Source organism: Cervus canadensis, chromosome 1 (assembly GCF_019320065.1).
Source record: "Cervus canadensis isolate Bull #8, Minnesota chromosome 1, ASM1932006v1, whole genome shotgun sequence".
NCBI classification, from domain to species: domain Eukaryota; kingdom Metazoa; phylum Chordata; class Mammalia; order Artiodactyla; family Cervidae; genus Cervus; species Cervus canadensis.
Genome location: NC_057386.1, coordinates 110,414,400 through 110,437,422, shown reverse-complemented (window position 1 = coordinate 110,437,422; position 23,023 = coordinate 110,414,400). Strand labels below are relative to the sequence as shown.

Below are 23,023 nucleotides of genomic sequence, written 5' to 3'. Positions count from 1 at the left end.
GGGAGTGGCAGGGTGCAGAGTCGGTGACGGTGTGGTTCCCGGCCTGGGGTCCATGGGAGAAGGAGTACCCCCTCCCTCCCTTCCCGTCTGACGCCCCCACCCCCATCATCCTGTCTCCTTGCCCCTCTCCCATCGCTCTCTGTCTCTTTCCTGCCCTGACTCTGATTCTTATAACTTCTTTCTGTCTCCTCCATTCCTCCACCTCCATCTTTCTGCCCCTGACTTCCCATCTTCCTTCCTCTCTCCATTTCTTTCACTCTGCCTCTACATTTCCTTTTTTGTTGTCTCTCTCCTTCATTCCTTCTTTCCCCATCTCTCAGATTTTTCTGTTCTTTCCTTCTTTTGCGCATGCATGTGTGTGTGTGTGTCTGTCTCTCCTAATTCTTTTCTCTTCCTGCTTTCCTTGTCCCTCTCCCCGCTCCACACCCTGAACCCAGGCCCACGACCCAGCCTAACCCAGCTCTTTCCTGTTCCTATTTTCCCAGCCATGACCTCATCTGATGCTCACAACCCCTGCCCCTCCCTGGGGAGACAGGCAGGGCAGGCTTTCTCATCCCATTGTCCAAATGGATGGAGGTGACTTGCCAGGAGTCACACAGTGGATTAAGGGAGAAGCCAGGTCAGACGCCCCCCTAAGCTGTGGGGAGGGCCTCCTCTGACCCTGGGAGACTCTCAGTTCCTAGAGAACCTCCCTGCCTCAGGGCCTTCCTCCCTCTGCCCCCTGGAGCTGGCCTCCTGGCCCCACCCCGAGGGCTCTCTGCAGTTCTCTCTGCCAGGACAGCGGTGCAGGTGGTGCGTAGCTCCAGAGCGTTCTGCGTTCATTCAAAAACTAAAATAGTTACTGAGAGTCTACTTTGTGTCAGGCATGGTCAAAGACCTGCACAGAGAGAGGAGGGGAAGGGGGTCAAGGATGCTTGACTTAGGGGATGGAGGTGGGAGGCATCCTTGGGGGTCAGGGGTTGTGCAACCTGGAGCAGCCGGGGCCTGGGCTGTGTCTTCTAGGAAGCTGCCTCCATGGGAGGGAGTTCCTTGGTGGTCCAGTGGTTGGGATACGGCATGTTCACTTCTAGGGCCCTGGGTTCAATCCCTGGTCAGGGAACTAAGATCCTGCAGCGGATCTTAGTGACCACACTTAGTGATCTTATCAGATCACACACAAGCCTGGCTAGGTTTGTCCCCTGACCATCTCTGACCTTCAGGCTGAAGCCTGTCATGACCTACAGGATCTGGGCCTGGCTGAACTCAGCAGCTCCCGGCTTCTCTGTTCCAGCCACACAGAACTACTTTCATTTTTATAATAACCAGGCCCTCTTAGGGCCTTCGTACATGCTGTTCCCTTTACCTAAAATACTTCCCTCTGCTTCTCCTGGGCTTGTTCCTGCTCATCTTTCAAGTGTTGGTTTAATCACCTCCTCCGGGAATTCCTCCTCCCTGACTACCCTAACCCAGGATGGGCTCACCGAGGGGGTGGCAGTTGCTGCATCAGGGGCACCCAGGACACGGTTCAGCAGCACCCTCCACACCCAGCACCCAGGACTCAGCAGCAGCACCCTCATTTAGGACAGGGGACTGGAGGAGGGAGGCGCTGTGGATGTCATAGATTCAGGGTTCAAATGGACCCTGTTTCCCATCCTACTCTGCCACAGTTGGGCAATGTAAAGCCACTTTTCTGAGTCCCTGTTGTACAGGTAAACAAATCAGTTCTGTCTACACCAGTGCTGAACAATAAGTCTAGTGCAAGCCGTGAATGTAACTTAAAATTTCCTAGCCACAGTTTAAAAAAATGAGAAACAGGTGAGATTAATTTTAATGATACATTTTATGTAAACCACGTGCAAAATATTATTTCAGTGTGTAATCAAAACTTAAATTATTAATGAACTATTTTGCATTCTCTTTTCATACTAAGTCTTTGAAATCTTTGTGTATTTTACATTCGTGTGCATGCGTGAAGTCTCTTCAGTCATGTCCGACTCTTTGTGACCCTGTGGACAGTAGCCCCACCAGTCTCCTCTGTCCATGGGAATCTCCTGGTAAGAATACTGGAGTGGGTTGCCATGCCCTCCTCCAGGGGATCTTCCCGACCAAGGGGTTGAACCTGCATCTCCTGCATTGGCAGCTGGATTCTTTACCCACTGAGCCACCTGGGAAGCCCGCTTCATACTCATCAGTTCAGTTCAGATCAGTTGCTCAGTTGTGTTCGACTCTTTGTGACCCCATGGACTGCAGCACACCAGGCTTCCCTGTCCATCACCAACTCCTGGAGCTTACTCAAACTCATGTCCAGTGAGTCAGTGATGCCATCCAACCATCTCATCCTCTGTCGTCCCCTTCTTCTCCCTCCTTCAGTCTTTCCTGAGATCAGGGTCTTTTCCAATGAGTCAGCTCTTTGCATCATGTGACCAGAGTATTGGCGTTTCACCTTCAGCATCAGTCCTTCCAATGAATATTCAGGACTGATTTTCTTTAGGATCAACTGGTTGGATCTCCTTGCAGTCCAAGGGGCTCTCAAGAGTCTTCTCCAACACCACAGTTCAAAAGCATGGTGCCTCTGAATTCAGATTTCACATTTCAAGCACTCAGTAGCAACATGACACTAGATCTAGGCTACTGAAATGTACAGCATGGCTCTGTGTCTTGATCTCTGTGGTGATTATACAAGTGTGTTTAGATGTAAAAACCCATGGAGCCTAACACTTAAGACTTTGGCCTTATTATGTATGCAAATTATCTCTAGTCTTGGGGAAAAAAAATATTCACCGGTTTCTGGCCTGATCCTGGGTAGACAAAGGGTGAGGCAATTTCCTGGGGGTGAAGGAGACTGAAGGTGGACAGATGGGGGAGCAGGATGGGGAAAATAGTCTGAGATCTTGATCCCTTTAGGGGTTTGCTGCTCCCAGGACCTGGGCGTTTCCAGTCACCCCAACCACTGGGAGCTGTGCAAACCTCGGCTGCCCCCTGGTGGCGATATAGCAGTTCAGTTCAGTTCAGTTCAGTCACGCAGTCGTGTCCGACTCTGCAACCCCATGCACAGCAGCACTCTAGGCCTCCCTGTCCATCACCGACTCCCGGAGTTCACCCAAACTCATGTCCATCACGTCGGTGATGCCATCCAACCATCTCATCCTCTGTCATCCCTTTCTCCTCCCACCTTCAATCTTTCCCAGTATCAGGGTCTTTACCAATGAGTCGGTTCTTCGCATCAGATGGCCAAAGTATTGGAGTTTCAGCTTCAGCATCAGTCCTTCCAATGAACACCCAGGGCTGATCTCCTTTAGGATGGGCTGGTTGGATCTCCTTGCAGTCCAAGGGACTCTCAAGAGTCTTCTCCAACACCACAGTTCAAAAGCACCAATTCTTCGGCGCTCAGCTTTCTTTAGAATCCAGCTCTCACATCCATACATGACTACTGGAAAAACCACAGATTTGACTAGATGGACCTTTGTTGGGAAAGTAATGTCTCTGCTTTTTAATATGCTGTCTAGGTTGGTCATAGCTTTTCTTCCAAGGAGCAAACGTCTTTTAATTTCATGGCTATAGTCACCATCTGCAGTGATTTTGGAGCCCAAGAAAATAAAGTCTCTCACTGTTTCCTTTGTTTCCCCATATATTTGCCACGAAGTGATAGGACCAGATGCCATGATCTTAGTTTTCTGAATGTTGAGCTTTAAGCCAACTTTTTCACTCTCCTCTTTCACGTTCATCAAGAGGCTCTTTAGTTCTTCTTTGTTTCTGCCATAAGGTTGGTGTCATCTACGTATCTGAGGTTATTGACATTTCTCCCGGCAATCTTGATTCCAGCTTATGCTTCATCCAGTCCAGCATTTGTCATGATGTACTCTACAAATAAGCTAAATAAGCAGGGTGACAATATACAGCCTTGACGTTCTCCTTTTCCTATTTGGAACCAGTCTGTTGTTCCATGCTCAGTTTGAACTGTTGCTTCTTGACCTGCACACAGATATTTCAGGAAGCAGGTCAGGTGGTCTGATATTCCCATGTCTTTAAGAATTTTCCACAGTTTGTTGTGATTCACACAGTCAAAGGCTCTGGCATAGTCAATAAAGCAGAAGTAGATGTTCTTCTGGAACTCTTGCTTTTTTGATGATCCAGTGGATGGTGGCGATTTGATCTCCAGTTCCTCTGCTTTTTCTAAATCCAGCTTGAACACCTGAAAGTTCATGATTCATGTACTGTTGAAGCCTGTATAATGTATGGCTGATAATTCTTTCCTCCATGAACTGTCGGGAGGACTCCCTGAGATGGGAATTGCCTGAGGGTCCAGTGATTAGGACTCAGTGTTTTCACTGTGGGGGGTGTGGGTTCGATCCCTGGTTTGGAAACTAAGATCACACAGGCCGAGCTGTGCAGCCAAAAAAATGGGGGTTTATGAAGGATTTTTTTTCATAAAGTTAATCCTTTATGAAGGATTAACCTTCATAAAGCCCTTAGCATGGTGTGTGACTCATTAATAAACACTCAATAAACATTGGCACCCATTATTAGCATGAGTGTTAGTATTTGTCTTAGAGGAGCAGGAGGAGAGGAGGTGTGGGGTGAGGAGGAAGGTTAGGGCTGTTAAAACAAGAACTCTGGGGACCTGCCTGGTGGTCCAGTGGTTAGAAATATGCTTTGCAACGAAGAGGATGAAGGTTGGAACCCTGGTGAGGGAACTAAGAGTCCCCTGGGCAACCGAACACCCCCCTCACCCCCCCCCACCCCCCTGCCCCCAGGCTCGACAACTACTGAGCCCTTGCATATAAAGAAAGATCTGCATGACTAAGACCCGACACAACCAAATAAGTAAACATTAAAAAAAAAACTCTGGGGATGCTCAGAGCAAGCAGAGGAAGAAATCAGAACATTTCTATTTATTGTATTCTTCCCCACTAAAATGAATATTTTTCACATAGCACAGCTTGTGGTAGGCATCAAATACTATTAAATCCATGCGAGGTCCTAGCAACATAAATGCAAACATCACCACTGGGGCTTCTGGGGGCTGTATGTACCTTCATGTGCTAGGCAGAAAGCTATTACTTGATATATTCTTGAAGCTGAAGTGCTTCCAAGTTTGGTAGTTCCAATCCTGTTATGTCTTGGGAACGTTTCTAATAGCGAGAACATGAAGAAATAAACAGTGCTATTTCCCCAATGTTAAAGTTTTGGGAATGTTTCCAGAAGAGACCGTGAGAATGACCTCATTTCTGACAAAGGAAAAGTTGAACTCTCACCTTCAGTCTGACTCAAGAACCCAAGGAAAGGACAAATGGGAATACAATCAGTAAGTCTGTCTTAAATGGAGCTGTTGGCTTCAGTGTCTTTTCGTAATGATGGTGCTCTGTGACTTTTCAAAGGAGGTAGCGGCTTAAGCAAGAATTTACTTTATTTTTATTCTTGTGTAGTTGATTTCCAGTGTTGTATTAATTTCTGCTGTACAGAAAAGTGGTTCACTTACACACATGCATTATTTTTCATATTCTTTTCCATTTTATTAGAAGAGGATATTGAATACAGTTCCCTGTGCAAAGCAATAGGACGTCTTTGTTTATCCATTGTATATGTAATAATTTGCATCTCAAACAGGAATTTTTTAAAAGTACACGGAGCGCTCACTCAGCACTAAGCCTGTTCCGTATCCTTACAACAACGTTCTGAGGGAGGACTAAATCTTCCCATTGCAAAAGGTGAGGAAATGGAGGCTTCCGTAGGTGACACTTCTGTCTGAAGTCACACAGCTACAGTTCATGGGACCTTTGAACACTCTCCAATCAGAGATCAGCAGAAACAAGCCTGTGGCTGAACAAGTTGGGTTTATTATTTGTTACAGCAAAGCAGGGGATGTGAACTATGAGAAACAATAGGGCATCTCAGTAACACAGCCTTAGGAAGGTCATTTAGGCTTTGGGCTTGTGAGAGATAACTTGAGGATAGGCTTTAGGAAGCAGGGCTTCCAATCAAGGAATGGATAGAAGACCTGAACAGACATTTCTCCAAAGAAGACATACAGATGGCCCATGGGCACATGGAACGCTGCTTCACATCACTAATTATTAGAGAAATGTCATTCAAAACTACAATAAATTATTACATCACATCACTCAGAATGGCCATCATAAAAACGAGTGCAAATAATACATGTTGGGGCGGGTGTGAAGAAAAGGGAACCCTCTTACACTGTTGGTGGGAATGTAAGTTGGTGCAGCCACTGTTTAAGGCCATTTGGAGATTCCTCAAAAAACTAAAAGTGGAATTACCGCATAATCCATCAATCCCACTCCTGGACATGTATTTGAAAAAGATATAAAGTCTAATTTAAAATGATACATGCACCCCAGTGCAGCACTATTTACAATAGCCAAGACATGGAAGCAGTGTAAATGTCCATCAACAGATGAATGGATAAAGACATATATATACACATACATAGATATACAAAATGGAATATTATTCAGACTTTCAGCTCAGTTCAGTTCAGCTGCGCAGTCGTGTCTAACTCTTTGCGACCCCATGGACTGCAGCACGCCAGGCCTCACTGTCCATCACCAACTCCTGGAGCTTGCTCAAACTCATGTCCGTCAAGCTGGTGATACCATCCAACCATCTCATCCCCTGTCATCCCCTTCTCCTCCTGTCTTCAGTCTTTCCCAAGATCAGGGTCTTTTCCAGTGAGTCAGTTCTTTGCATCAGGTGGCCAAAGTATTGGAGTTTCAGCCTTAGCATCAATCCTTCCAAGGAATATTGAGGACTGATTTCCTTTAGGATCAACTGGTTTGATCTCCTTGCAGTCCCAGGAGCTCTCAGACTTTAAAAAGGATGAAATATTGCCATTTGCAGCAACATGGATCTAGAGGCTGTGATATTAAATGAAGTGAGTCAGGGAGAGAAAGACAAATAGTATATGATATCGCTTATATGTGGCGTCCAAGTGATACAGATTAACTTAATAACAAAGTGGAAACATACTTGCAAATGAAGAAAACAAACTTATCCTTATCAAAGGGGAAAGGGGAGGAAGAGGGATAAATGAGGAGTATGGGACTAATAGATAGACACAACTATATATAACACAGATAGGGAATCTGATCCAGTGGTTCAGACTCTGTGCTCTCACTGCCAAGGGACCAGGTTTGACTCCTAGTAGGGGAGCTAAAATCCCACAAGCTGTTTGGTGTGGCTAAAAAATAAATAAATTTTAAAAATTAAAATAAACAACAAGGATTTACTGTTTAGCACATGGAACTATATTCAATACCTTGTAATAACCTATAATGGAAAACAATCTGAAACTGTACATTTGAAACTAACACAATATGGTAAATCAACTATAGTTAAATAAGGAAGCAAGGTTTTTTGGATCGGATGCTGTGTATGACTTGCTATCTTGATAAATCTTATCTAGAACAAGGCACTAGACAGAGACTAAAGCTGTAATTGATGAAGAAATAGCAATCTCTGTATAAGCCATAGTAGGGAAATACTTGGTCATTTTTGCGCTTTGGACAATGTTCTTTGTTTTGTCTGATTCAGACATGATTATGGAAAGGCCTTGTTAATGTCTTGATCCATCACAGTCATGGAGTGGCCTTGTCTGATGTTGATGTTCTGTGCTTTGCTTTTATGCTGAACAGAACACCAAGGGCTCCCTGTGAGTGTCAGCCTAGCTCCTGGATATCAGGGACTACTTTTCTGTTTCTCAGAGCCTGAACTCAAATCCAGGTTCATGTGACATCAGAAACATCTCCTGTGTCCGCAGGAACTTGAAGAGAAGGATGGCGGATGAGGAATCTCATCTATGAGTTTATTTCATCTACTGCCTTCACCTCCTAGTCAGACTCAACCCCTAAGACAGTCCCTGGGATAATGGTAGGCACTTAATAAATGTTTGTTGAATTAATGGAACAATGAGGATGGGTGTTAAGAACTCGAGAGAGCAATGTCTGAGTGCAAATTGCAGCTCTATCATCTTTCAGTATGTCATCTGAAAACTGTTAATTAAATGATAAAATTGCATAAGCTTTTAAAAGCTTTTCTTTACTGTTTGTAAAGCAGAGGTAATGACCAAAACCATTCATAAGACCGCTGTGAGGATCAAATGAACCATTGCGTGCAATGTGCTGAGGCAAGCTCGGTAAACGTTTGCTATTAATATTTCCAAGCTAAGTAGCCCATTACTTTTGTTATTGTATGTTTAATACTTTGTCTGCTAGGCATGAAAGCAAAGATCTTGTCTTCTTTTCTACTGCATCACCATGCCAAGCACACAAATGTTTCATACGTAAATAAGTAAACTGGCTAGGACCTGGGCCCTCCCTTCACTTTGAGGGTAAATTTTCATTTTTATATAATTTCTGTCAAGTGAAATAAAAACACACAGTATGACAGCAGTCAGCTTCAATTTTGGGGTGGGGGCTTACTGAGGACTATAGCCAAGGGGGAGATAGCCTCTTAGAGGAACTGCTCTGAGGAACTGCTCCCAAATGGTAGTGGAGGTCAGTATATATGTGACTTTTATATCTGAAATCACATATATAAATTGTAAAATTTTATAAATCTAAAATAATTGTGTGTGAACTCAGGACTTCCCTGGTGGTTCAGTGGTAAAGAATCTGCCAGCTGATGTGAGAGATGCAGGTTCAATCCCTGGGTCAGCAAGATTCCCTGGAGAAGGAAATGGCAACTCACTCCAGTATTCTTGCCTGGGAAATTTCACAGGCAGAGAAACCTGGTGGGCTACAGTCCATAGGGTCACAAAGATTCAGGCACAACTTACATGCAATCAAGTACACATCTTGATAGAAGTTTGCTGAAAGTCAAGAGAAACACATATCTCAGTTAATGACAAAAATTTTTCTAGGTATGATAAGATGCAAGAAGTTGGGCTCCTAAAATTTTCTCCTGAAAATACCTAACCATCTGAAGGCCTGTTCTGCCAGTTTTCCCAGTGTACAGAGTGCCTCATTTCTGATCTCCACCCCCAAACTCCTTTCTTTGTGTGTTGGAGGTCAGAGACTACAGTGGCTGATGACTCAATCTTCATAGAACCAGGTGTCAAGAGACTTTCTTCAGTTGATATTTAAAACTAAAAGAAAAGTTGCAAAAATTATGTAAGGAACTTCCACATATCCTTCACCTAGATTCATCACTTGTTTACTATTTTGCCTCATTTGCTTATTCTCTCAATTTTATACATTTTTTGGGAATCATTCGAAATTAAGTTGGAAACATTGTGCCCTTTTACCCCTAAATAATTCAGTGAATATTTCCTAAGAAAAGGGGAGTTCTCTTAACATATAACAGCAATACTATGATCAAATGTAGAAATTTAAACACTGATACAATTTGTATTAACAGCAAAACCACAATCCATATTCAAACTTGATCTCTTTCAGGAGGCACATTATCTTTACCTGACCTACAACTGATGATGTTAACTCTGATCATTTTGATTCACTCGTCCTGCAAGGTTAACCTCTGTAAAATTCCTATTTTTCCTTTGTAGTCAGTAAGTAATTTATGGGAGACCCTTTACTATGTAACCATCCTGTTCCTCCAGGTTTACCATCCATTACTGGTTTTCTAATTCCATCATATTTGATGGTCAGCATTCTACTAAAAGGTTTCCCAGGTGGCGCAGTGGTCAAGAATCCACCTGCCAATGCAGGAGAGGCAAGAGACATGGGTTCCATCCCCGGGGTGGGGAAGATCCCGTGGAGTAGGAAATAGCAAGCCCGCTCCAGTATTCATGCCTTGAAAAATTCCACGGGCAGCGGAGCCTGGTGGGCTACAGTTCATGGGGTCACAGAGTCCAACACGGCACACACACACACAAGACAGACACACACACCACATAGTCTACTGAAAGGAAGAATTCCCTCTCCTCCCCCATTTATTTAATTACTTCTTTATATCAGTAAAGACTCATTGGGTTACCATTTTAGTCAATCAGTTATACTCTGTTACTCTCATCATGCATTTTGCTCAAATTGGGCCAATTTGGCCATTGGATCTTCAAGTTAGCTCATGTGTCCTTTGACATATTCTCGTCAGTCTGATTCCCATCATCCTTACACATCCTTACACATTCCAAAATGTTCCAAGCTTGCCTGACGCTTTCCGTGGTCACACCTTGGCTTTCTCAAAGGATTCCAGACAGTCCTTGTGGGTTTTTTTTTTGCTTCCTCCCGGCAGGCGGAACCTTAGAGCCCAGGATCTGGCCCGGAGCACAGCGCAGCGGACCAACCTCTTCCGGTTTTGGCCGGAAGTTCATCGGAAAGCGGCGGCTTTGCGTCAGCTGACCAGAGTCCGCGTAGGAGGGCTCCGAGGTCCGGCCGGACAGACTGACCCAGGTAAGAGACTGGCTGAGGGGCCGACGGCTGACAGGCTGGGGTGGCCTTTGCGGCGTTAACTGAGGAGAGGCAGGTACATAAGGGGTTAGGGGGTCAACTCGGGGCAGTCCAGGTTGAGGGACGGGGACCGGTTTCCGCCCTCACTGGGCGCACGGACTTCGACACTTGAGCCCAGGAGCGCAGAGACTTCAAGCCCGACTCTGGCCCAGGCCCTCCTTCCCAGAAGGGAGTTCAGGATTATGTTGTGGTCTTTTGTCCACTGATTACAGTTTGGGGAAACTGAAGGCTTAGTAGAGAGAAGGCTCCCACAAACTCCCCTCTCCAGTCAGGAACTCACTTTTGACTCCCAGTCGAGGCCGCTTCTCATGTGGGGGGTGCTTTTAATGAGTTTGCCCCCGTGGAGAGGCCGAGGCCGGGAAGCGGGCTGAGTAGAGTTGGGCTTGGGAGTAAGAGACCAGAGCTGGAGACTTCGCCGCCAACAGCCAGTTGTGCTTTCTGCGCCAAGTCCTTTCCCGGTACAAGGCCTGTTTCCTCGTTTGTAAAACAGGGCAGTGTTTCTCTAAATACGGTTCTCACAGCCTATGCTTTGAAATGCCGTGGGGTGCATACTTCACAGTTCCGGACTCAAATAAGAGCTCTGATTTAGAATCTGGGTCGGAACCAGGGAAACTGCATTTTGAACATACTCCTTGGGGGTCCTTTGCACACCCATGTTTGAAGCCCACTAATGGTAAGTGCTTTCTTGCTGTGGGTTCTAGATATCCATTCTTTGCTTTGAGCAACTGGAACTCCTTCAGTGTCTTTGGAAGTGGGTGGGGTGGTGTTTAGCCCAGGAAAGAGAGCAATGGAAGGGAACTGTCATCAAAAGCATTGTTACAGTGAAGAGAGCTTCCACTTCATCTTTGCTGTTGAAAGAGGCAGAAACTAGGACCAATAGGTGGATTCTACAGGAAGACAAGATTTTAATAAAAGAACTTAAGGCTGGTCACAGGGGACCAGCAATGGAATGGATTGCCTCCAGAGGTGGTGTACTCTTGTCGAAGGAGTTTTTAGATGAAAGTCCTTTTCAACTTTAAAGTGTCTAATTCTAAGTAGTTATTTTGAGTCTTCTCTGGTGCTGACTTCTTTTTTTTCTGCCCTCTTTTCTTAATATCTACGTCCCCCCAGCCTACATCTCCTAAAAGTGAGGCCAGTGGATCTAAATTTAGGTAATCTCTTCCTTGTTCTGTGTACCGTTCTTTTCAAGGACTTTGGAATGGCCCATCTGATCAGGGCCATTAATGTTTGTTGAATGAATAACTAAGAAAGGTCCCCACTCCCTCGGTTTGGAGCTTATTGTCTTAGAACAACTTGGAAATGAATCTGAAGACTTTGTGATTGATGAGGAAAAGCCAGTAAACTCTTTGGACTCAGTTGAGGAGCCTGTGTATGAAAGACCCCCTTGACGAGGAGCCAAGATGGCGGAGGAGTAGGACGGGGAGACCACTTTCTCTCCTACAAATTCATCAAAAGAATAACTGAATGCAGAGCAAACTTCACAAAACAACTTCTGATCGCTAGCTGAGGTCATCAGGCGCCCAGAAAAGCAGACCATTGTCTTCGAAAGGAGGTAGGACAAAATATAAAAGAAAGACCCCCTTGAGGTTGTTCAAGCCAGCCTCCCCGCAGCCCCAGGACATAAATCCCTCTTCTTCTCTCCAGCAGTGTGTTGTTATAGATGATGTGTCTACTGAGAGAATTTTTGCAATCTCTTGGCTAACTTCAGCATTTAAAACCGGTTTTTTGATGGACTTGACTTGCCAGTGCATCCTCACCCGTAATCTGCAGATAATGCTTCTAGCATGACTCTTAGTACTCTTCTTAGTAGATACTCTTCTTAGTATCTTTCGTTTTCTTTTTTATTTTTTTTTTATTTTTTTTTTTTTACGGCGGGCCCCGCGGGCACGGGTGTGCGTCCAGCGCGCCCCTTACGCACACTCGGTGCGTGAGCGCCCGCAGGGCACCCGCTCGTTTTCTAATTAAACGTTAAAGCTCCTTATTTTGTGATTTACAAAACTCCAAGCAGATCACTTTTTAAAAACCAGTTAGAATGCTTAGGTTGCCCTATGGAACAGAGGTTCCTTATTATGACCCAATCCTGCTGACATGCCTTTGCCAAAAAAGGTTGGATTTGAGCCAGGACTTCCTGCTTGTGTTTATTCTTCCTCCCTTTTTTGTGTTTCCTAGAATTTTTTTTTAAAGTTGTGAAGTGCTTATTCAGATGTTATCCAGGTGCTGAGTAAAGTGGTTTTAATTTGGTGGTGTCTTTAAAACTTTTCAATCTGAAGTTTTCCTTTTAAAAAAGTAACTTAAGCAACATTTCCATAGTGTGTTCTTCAGGCCGCTAGTCTGAAGAGAAGCCTCTGAAAAAAGTATTCTGTGATTAAAGTAAGTTTGGAAAAAGCTACGTATGATTATCCCTTCTTAGAGCTTCTCAGTGTGTAGGATCTTGTCAAAGGCACTGAGACGTCGATAAGAAACGTGCCTAACCTTGTTTAATCTAGTGTTGCCAAACTCAATTGATGTGAAGCACTTTTTTTTTTTTGAGTAATTGAAGCACACTGGCAAATTCTGACCTAGAGCGGGAGTCTGCAGTCTGGGGCCCAGATCTGACCCCACTGCCTGTTTTTGTGTGGCCTGTGAGCTGGGAATGGTTTTTTACATTTTTTAATGGTGTGTATTACATCCAAAGAGGAAGAATATTTTGTGATATATGAAAATTATAAGAAAATCAAATATAAGTTTCTATAAATAAAGCTTTATTGGAACACAGCCACATCCATTAATTTACATACTGTTTTTGGCAGCAGAGTTGAGTAATTGCCCCCAAAACCATATGATCTGCTAAATCTGAAGTATTTACTATACAGTGCTTTTCAGAAAAAAATGTGCCAACCACTGACCTGCTCCATATACTTTTTTTTCTTTTTATTTTGAAATGATTTTAGACTTCCAAAAATAATACATAAACTTCAAGCCTACTCTTAACCCAGCTGTCCGTAATGTTAACATTTACATAACCATAATAAAATTATCTAATAAATTTAGCATAAATACAGTCTACTAACTAATCTATGGGCTTTATTCAAGTTTTGCCATTTGTTTCACTAATATCCTTTTTCTGTTCCAGAATCCAATCCAGTTTCCCACATTGCATTTAGTATCAAGTCTTCTTAGTCTCTTCAATCTGAAACAGTTACTCAGTCTTTTTTGGCTTTCATGAATGTAAACTTTTTTTAAAAAGATAACTTGATTTATTTATTCATTTATTTTTGGCTCTTCTGGGTCTTTATTGATGTGTGGACTTTTCTCTAGTTGCAGAGAGTGGGGGCTACTCTCCAGGTGTGGTGTGTGGGCTTCTTCTTGTGCTGGCTTCTCTTGTTGCAAAGCACTGGCTCTAGGCATTCAGGCTGGAGTAGTTGGGGCAAGTGGTTTTAGTAGTTGCGGCTTATGGACTCTAGAGCACAGGCTCAATAGCTGTGGTGCACAGGTTTAATTACTTCTTGGCATCTGTGATCTTCCTGGATCAGTGCAGTGCCTCCTGCATTGGCAAGTAGATTCTTTACCACTGAGGCACCAGGGAAGCCTGACTGTAAACTTTTGAAGAGAATGGGCCAATTATTTTGTAGATGTCTCTCAATTTGGGGGGTGGGGGGGGTGGGATAAGATTCACATATCATGAAATTCATTACTTTAATGTGTGAATGTTCACAAAACTATGTAGCCTTCACCGCTGTTTGAATTCCAGAGTATTTTCATCACCCCAAGAAGAATCCCTGTACATGTTAGCAGTTTCTCCCTATTCTTCCCTCTTCCCGTCCCGACAGCCACTAATCTGGAATCATGTAGTATGTGGCCTTTTGTTTCTGACTTCTTTGATTAAGCATAATGTTTTAGAGTTCATCCATGTCATAGCATGTGTCAGTACTGCATTCCTTTTTATGGCTGAGTAATATTCCACTGCGTGGATATACTGTGTTTTGTTAGTTGTCAGTTGATTGACATTTGTTTCTGCCTTATAGTTGTTATGACATGCTGCCCTGAACATTCATGTGCAAAGTTTTGTTTGAACATATTTTGAATTCTTTTAGATGTGTATACCTAGGAGTGGAATTGCTAGGTCATATGGCAACTCTGTTTTTTAACTTTTTGAGGACCTGCCTAACTTCTTTCTACAGCACCTCACCATTATATTTTCATTACCAATATATGAGAATTCCATTTTGTTCACGCTCTGTTCAATACTTGTTATTGTCCTTTATTATTTTATTATTTTTTTCCACCCTAGTGGGTGTGATGTGGCATCTCATTGTAGTTTTATTTGCATTTCCCATTTCCCTAAGGCTTGATTATGTCAAATAACTTTTCACGTGCATATTGGACATCCTTGTATCTTCTTTGGAGAAATGTCTATTCAGACCCTTAGTCCTTTTGTAATTGAGTTACTTGTCATCATGTACAATTTTGCATGTAAATATTCAGAGTTTGCAGATCCCTTCAAACCCCTTTGAAGTAATTCAGAGTGAGCTAAACTGCAAAATCTGAGGCGATGCCAGTAACTCCCTGATCTGAATGCAGTTGTATTTGGACATGTTGAAGGGGCTTCCCCAATGGCTTAGCGGTGAAGAATTCTGCCAATGCAGCAGATGTGGGTTCCATCTCTGGGTTGGGAAGATCTCCTGGAGGAGAAAATGGCAACCCACTTCAGTATTCTTGCCTGAAAAATCCCATGGACAGAGTAGCCTGATGGGCTACAATTCATGGGGTCGCCAAAGAGTCAGGCACAACTGAGTGACTGAGCATGAAGTTCAAAGTAAGTTGCTGTTTGAAACTGCTGACCATACAGAGCTTGGTTCAGCCCCAACTGCTGCTGACTGTGCAGAGCTGGGATGGCCACGTCCAGTGAAAGGGGTACTGCAGCCTCACCCCAGACAAGATAAGAACACTAGGAGATGCTGTCAATCAGGAGCTACTCTTGTGTTTGTCTGGTCACAGGCAGAGACTTGAGGAGTCAGAGGTAGTTGGCAACGTCGGGACTGGTGATGGCCTTGGGCCGCTGCTACCGGTGGCAGAGCTGCCAGTGCCCTCATGCATCTCCTGACTCCAAAATATTCGGCTCTCATGAGACTGTCTGGAAAACATACACACACCAGTAATTCTTCTTTGTTCTTTTAATTAAAAAAATTTTTAATGTCCATTTTTTAAGTCTTTATTGAAAATTTGTTACAGTATTGCTTCTGTTTTATGTTTTGTTTTTTTAAATTTTTTGGTCAAAGGCATGTGGGATCTTAGCTCCCCAACCAGTGATCAAGCCTGCACCCCCTACATTGGAAGGTGGAGTCTTAATCTCTGGACCGCCAGGGAAGTCCCCACACCAGTAATTCTGATTGTGAAAGTAATTTGTGCTCATACTAGACATTTTGCAGAATACAGAAACTGCCAGACAATTTTCCGCAGCAGCTGAACCATTTTACATCCCAACAAAAGTGCACAAGGGTTTAAATTTTTCCACCTCCTCACCAACTCTTGTGATCTTCTTTTTTTTTTTTTTTAAGATAGTAGCTATCCTAATGGGTATGAGATGGCGTGTCACAGTTTTAATTTGCATCTCCCACATAATTAGTGATGTTGAGCATCTTCTTGTGTTGTTATCGGCCATTTGTATATGTTCTTTGGGGAAATGTCTTTTGAAGTCCTCTGCCCATTTTTGGGTTAGATTGTTCATTTTTTTGCTGTTGAGTTTTAAGAGTTCTCTATATATTCAGTATATTGATCCCTCAGATACATGACTGGCAGATATTTTCTCCCACTCTGTAAGTTGCTTTCTTACTCTGTTGATACTGTTTTTTAGTTGTGTTTTTTTTTTTTTTTTTCCTTTGGCCTTATGGCTTGTGGGATCTCCGTTCCTTGGCCAGGGATTGAACCCAGGCCACAGCAGTGAAAGTGCCAAATCCTAACCACTAGACAGGGAACTCCCCTGATCTGTCTTTTACACGCCGCTTTCCTGATGGTCCTCCTTGGGACCTTAGGAGAAGTGGGATCATTGTTTTTGTGATGTATATGCCGACGTTATTAAAACTCTTAGAAAGTTTTCTTGTTAACTAGTTAAATCTTGTCGACTTTATTCATTTTCTTGATATTCTGTCTTTAGAGTTTTTCAGAGGTCCTCAGTTTCAGATAAAATTTGAATTAGTGAGATTTTGTAGAATCTGAACTGAATAAGAATTCACTGGCCACGTGAAAACAAAAACAGAACTCTCACTTTGAAAAGTTTTTGGGTGACGAAGGACAAACACAATCACCCCATTTGCAGGTGAGGACCCTGGCCTAGTTGAGAGGTCCAGCTGAGAGCATCAGACTAGGCCCTCTGGCTCTAGATTGTTTCTCTCACTGTATTATACTAGAAATTTGCCATGCTTAACTAGGACCTGTCCACTCTGAAGATCTTTCTTTGATACAGTGTTTTATCCAGTTATATTGGTTTGAACTGAAATTGTCAAATTTCCTTTGTTTATTGATGTATATTTATTGAATATGTACTGTGTGTCAGGTACTGTGCATGTGACTCTAGGAGGTGTTTAACTAGAGTGAGCAAGACAGTTCAGTGAATAACTGATCCTGTGTGTGAGTAGTGTTATCTCTGATACTGATCGGTACTAATCTGAGGAAACCGGAACTTTTTATGGTCCCATGTCCATAATCTTTTTTTTTTTCTTTCATTTGTTGAAGAGTTTTGGACAATGCTTAAGAAAAAAATTACTCTAAAACAGTTATGTAACATTTCCAGTTCTGAAAAACATCACTGAATAATGTCTTGTGCTTTTAGGACACTGATTTTTTACAGCTTTAGTTGGCTACATTGACTTCTCTTGATTTGTACAGTTCAGAGTACTCCTGAGCATCAGATCCATCAACCCACACACATTTATGAGGTGCTCTTGAGGTGTCTAGCCCTGTGCTGAGTAAGGCACTTAGAATCTGGGTCTGGACTGGAAAGGACACACAAATGAATCATGGAGGTACTTAATTAGGCACATTGGCTTGGGAGTTGAAAACTTTGACTGGCTCTGTGACCATGGGCAAATGACCTAACTACTCTGTGCCTCAATCTAACATCCCAGGGGATGCTATATATATGGTAGGGAGTGTTTACCTTGAAGGCAGGTTGTAAAGATTAAATGAGACAGTTCATGTAAAGGGCTGAGCACAGTGTCAGCTGATGGTACTCATAGTGACAATAGATATAACAGTGGCCTCCTGATTGTAACACTGCTGGGGGAAATCTGATCTTGCCCAGGTCAAAAATTGTGTCCTGTTCTGGATTTCCTCATACACAGTTCTGCTGTCTCACCTACAATGCCTTCAAGGAACAGTGCTCATTCAGAAAGGGAAGTTTTGACTCATTCATTCAGCAAATTAATCAAATAAATACCTGCTGACTGCATAGCTCCATGGGGAGTGTGAAGAAGCAGTCACACCTTCAGTGTGCTCTGTGAAACTTAACAGTGGACTGGGATTAACTCTGCCAGCCCTCATTGTTTTCTCTCTTTAATCCCTGTGAGCTAGCTGCGGGACCAAAACTCCACTTAGACGCCAAAATTTTAGAGCCTGGTTTCAGTGTGTTCTGAGTTCAGTCAGCTTATTCAGATTTCCTCCCACTCTAACCTGTGAGTGTGATGTCGACATTCTTAGAATGCGGGGCCTGTGTGTCCAGCAGCAGCCTGATGAGCCGTGAAGACAGGCTGGGGCTCACCACTGTTCCCGACAGAAGACTTCTGTGTGAACACGTATCTGCCCACAGAAACAAGACCTCTGCTGGATCACCTCTCACATCATGCTAGTTATTTATCATCCAAATCTGTAACCTTCTTAGTTAGAACCGACGTTTCCAGATGCCTCTGTACACTCTGGTCAAGGAATTCTTAGAGTTAAAGGGGCAGAGAAGGAAGATTATGCATTCCTGCAGTTTTCTCTAGGACCTAAGAACTGAGCACAAGAGTACTGCAAAGAGATTTCTTCATGAGCTCACATTCCCTGGTGGTTCCTTCGGGGATGTGCAACTCTCGCTTTCTCTCTTCTGCTTCATTCCTGTGAGGTAAGCCAGGCCAGCTCTGGGAAGGTTGTAGGAGTGAGGCTGCTTGGTCAGTCAACTCCAGCTGCCAGGCTTGGCGTTCCCAAGGGATCATGGAGTATTACAAACCTGCCTTAGTCCCAGCATTATGTGTGGTGCCTTGGACATCTCAGATTTAGAGATGTTTTTCAGAGCGAGGTGTGAACTTGTTCTTTAAATGATCAGCTTTGTCACGGATGGTCCAGGTGCCGGCTGGTCTGAGATCTCAGCAGACTTGTCCCTGCCTCCCCCCACCCCGTGAGTTGACCTGACCTCTCTGTGGTCCCTGTGGACTGTAGCTGGGGATTGGGCATTCTGAAGGACAAGCCTTGAGGTTATCATCTCTCCAAACTGCTTTCTGGTAGAGTTCTCTTATTTGAGAGCTGATTTTCCAGAACTCTTCATCAGAATCATCTGGAGTGGACTGTGGGCCCACTTACTTAAAATACACGTTCTTGGGACTTACCTGATAGTCTGTGGCTAAGACTCCTCGCTCCCAAAGCAGGGGACCCGGGTTCAGTCCCTGGTCAGGGAATTAGATTCCACATGCTGCAACTAAAGATCTTACAACGAAGATCAAAGATCCCACCATCCAGTTCCAGGTCCTGTTTAAATCACTGAGGGAGTCTAGGAACCAGATCTCTGGGAGGGTGCCTTGTTTAGGAAAAACAGGCAAGTTTGATGGAGCTCCTTGTTAAGGATTCTTACAGTTAACTCCTATTCTAGACTCCAGGGACTCAGCATGGTCTTGCTCTTCTTTATGACTCCGTCACCCCAAGTGGTAGCACTGGGCCTCGATTATAGCTGGAGTAGAGATCCTTTGGTCTCAGGCATAGATGGATGAAGGGTGAGTTTGCTTTCCAATCACTGCAGAGAACAAAAAAGTTAGAGGAATGCATTTGAGGAAAAGCAAAGACCAGATGTTTAATTTTGTAAAGCTGCATGTTAAAGGGGCAACAGGTAAGAGTGGAAAGATTGCTGATGTGTTGGAAAGTCTGAATTGGGCACGGAATTAACATGTGCAGTGGCCTGACCTTGGGCAGGTCCTCTGACATCTCTGGTCTGATGTCCTCTGTAAAGTGGAGTGAGAGTCAGAAGCGGTAGTAGATGTGAATGTGCTTTGAAAACAGGAAAGTGCGTTCAGATCAGGAGTGAAGAACGGTAGGGGTAGGGACAAGGGCACATAACTGATTACTGCAGGGCTTCTCTGTGGTCAGGTCCAAATCGAGGCCCTGTAGGGACCAGGCCAGCTTTCAGCAGGATGGCAGCTTGCATATACCCGGGGTCTACTTCCTCTCCACTCCGTCCAGTTCCTGAGCAGACCGGGCCCTCTGTTCTCTAGACCAGTGTCCCAGAGGCTCTGTCCACATCATGTTCTGTGGGTGCTTAGTGAACGGCCCCAGGGAAGGCAGCTCATCTCTGCCCCGCTGGCCTGGTGTGGTGAGGCTCCTGTGCCTGAGGGAAGGCAGGAGGTGGGGAGAGGAGGCTCTGGGGATGGGGCCCAGGGTACGTTGCAGAGAGAGCTTATGTGAGCAGCCGGCTGGGAGTTGACTGAAACCAGTCATGTGTGTCTGCACCCACTCACTCAGCAAATATTTGAGTGCCTACTGGGATAAAGCTCTGGAGCTTAGGTAGGGACCACGTGATCAGTCTGCTAAGAATTAGAATGAAAGTGATAGTCTACCTAGAGTTGGGACCTGCCGGCCTGTCCCAGTGCCTTGCCTGCTGCAGGACTGCTATTCCCTGCAAACTCTGAGGTGACCTGTCACTGTCCCCTGGCCATTCCTACCCTGACACCTGCCATGACCCCGATTGTCCCCTTAGGCCTCTGTAGGAAATGTGCTGTGTGGAGCCTTATAGGGCCAGTGAGTGGAGAGGGCAGTGAGCCAGGGTCAGTGGATGTACATGCATCTCCCCATAGCAGCAGCCCCCTCCTACGTTGGTGGCTTCTCCAAGTAACTGTGTTATCTCATACGGCCACCTAAGCAGCCTGTAGGAGGTGTGACATTTTCATTTTTTGGTGAGATATTTAAGCCATCAAGGCACTTACTCAGGGCTACACGGCTGGTCAGTGTGGAGCCAGGACTTCAGCTCAGAACTCTCAGGTTTGGGAACTGAAACATCAGGGGAAAAGTTCTTTAAGTGCATTGTTATTGTCTGACTTTAGAATACAGGTAGAAATGTCAGTATTATAAACAGGGAGGACCTCTGACCCCCACCTGCAAAGTTCCCCAGCCCTCCTAATCCCAGAAATCACTGTTGATAGTTGATAGTGTAGACATTTTCTTTGTGAATATGTGGATGTATACTCATCAATATAATTTATTTCTTCTTACCTGAATAAACTCATACACGTATTCTTCTGCAGCCTGACCTCTTTGAAAAGTACCTTTTATTATGGAAAATTTTCAGGCACACATAAATAAACTAATGCGATGAATCCGCATTCATCATCCAGCTCCAACAACCATCAACTTCCTCGTTCTTGTTTCATCTTTTCTCTCCACTTTCACTTTTCCCCTTCGAGTACTTTAAAGCAAGTCCCAAACATTTTATCATTTCTTCATAAAGACTTAATCATACATATCTAGCAGGTGAAAAAATTTTAAATATGCCATTATCATAACCAATAAAATTAACAAGAATTCTTTAATATAAACTAATGCCCAGGCTAAGTCGGTTTTTGTCATCCATCTCACAAATGTCTTTATACAGGTGGTTTGTGTGAGTCTGGCTCCAGTGAGACCTGCATGCTGCCAGTGGTTGGTTTGTCTCAAGTCTCAGTTTATAACTCCATGCTGTTTATTTTTTGGAGAACTTAGGTTATTTGCCCTGTAGAAACCGCCACATTCTGAATTTGCTGGTTGCAGTTCCCTGGAGTTGTTTAACACGTGCATCTGTGCCCCGTATTTTCTGTAAGTCATCATTTGTTTTACAGACTTGACTGGAGTCTGTGTTCTCAGGCGAGGACGCTTTGTTGTTGGTGCTGTGTGCTTCCTGTTGCATCACATCGGGCGACTGTCATTAAGATCCATCGGTGAACCTGACTGACAGTTGTCTTTCCATATCTGTACACATGGTCGTTAATTTAAAAATAATTTTTTGTTAGGAAACACACGTGTCAGGGTACTTGAGTTGGAATGACAAAGAAAGGCCATAATGGGGCCCTCACAAACAGGCTCCATGCTGTGAAGAAGACAGCAGATGTGTGGAGAGGAGGAAGCCCTGGACCACGGGGAAGGGCCTGGAGCTGAGGCCAGCACGGCGCTGTGCTGCTGGCAGCCAGCTGCTCTTCTGGGACATTATGCAAAATGATGTAACTGAGTGAAAAAGTGGTGGTGAGCTGTCTACCTCTCCCTGCTCAAGTCGCTGAGCTGCTATCGTGGTGCGGGGTGCTCGTGGACGCAGAGTTCCAAGTCCGTGGTGTGTAGGAAGGCTCTGGGCCTGAAAAGACTGTGGCTTTTTGGTGCTTATCTCCTGGTACCCTGGAAGCTGAAATCAGGGAGGTCTTCTGTTGCTCCATTGGTGAGTCCCAGACTTGTGGTGGGCCTACCTGCACTGGAGAGAGCGAGTGAGATGGCCTGGAGCAGCAGCCTCAGAACGGGAGGGGCACCTGGAGACCAGGGAGTCCAGTGCCTCAGTTTACAGATGAGGAAACCGTGGCCCAGAGACGGGGTGGGGTTTCAGCATCACCTAGCGAGTGGTCTTGGAACTACTATAAGCAAGCTGGAGGCTCATCCGTGACCAGCATCCAAGCTTCTGATTCTCTGACTGGTAGCCAGCTAGCATTTCCCCCTTGGAATTTCTGAGGTGACAGATTCTTACTCAGCACCCAGAATTTCTGAGTATCCTCTGGTGGTGTTCTTGTGCTTGTGCTTGTTCAACTCCTGGTGGATCTTTGACCTGGAGGTGGTCATGAACGGTGGTCTGTTCCTCCCCCTGTGGTGCCGCAGTGGTGGTGTGAACAGACTGTCAGGAGTCCCAGCCTCAACTCCACATCCCTTAGTCCGCCGAGAGGTCTCATGCTGCAGTTTCCTGAGGGGTGGAAGCTTTTCCTTCATTACGTTTATATTTATTTTTTACTTACGGTAGGTGATACTGATTTTCTATTTTCAGCATGGATATAAGTCTTCTCTTTATTGAAAGTTGGTAGATTTAAACAAAATAAGGTAGATAGGATTCCAGCTTAGCCAAAGGGAAAATGCAAAAGATGGCAGTGTGGAAAATGTTGGACCAGATGACTTTTGTGGTCCTTGCCAGTTTCCTAACCTTTCACGGTTCCAAGGTTTTCTTTGTATTCTGGTGTGTGCTGTTCACAATCCTCTGGCCTGAGCAGAGTCACCCACCAACATAGAGGCCATCCAGAGTTAAGAGGACTGCCTGTGAACTTTCAGTCTGATTGAGCATGTATTTATCACTTGGGCAATTACCCGGGAGAATGGAAAGACACTGAGACAGGGTCCTGGTTCCAGCGGAGGCCGTCTTCCATTTGTGCACTGTGTTATTTACATGGTCCATTCTGGGC

At 44.5% G+C, this 23,023-nt stretch overlaps 1 protein-coding gene across 1 annotated transcript in view; it reads left to right on the top strand.

The window, feature by feature from the left end:
• The first annotated feature begins 10,256 nt into the window (after positions 1-10,256).
• Positions 10,257-23,023, top strand: part of RNF185 (ring finger protein 185) — a 28,178-nt gene continuing 15,411 nt past the window's right edge. The window contains exon 1 of the mRNA XM_043436128.1: positions 10,257-10,349. The gene's annotated coding sequence lies outside the window, so the exon portion shown is untranslated. The remainder of the gene's footprint in view (positions 10,350-23,023) is intronic.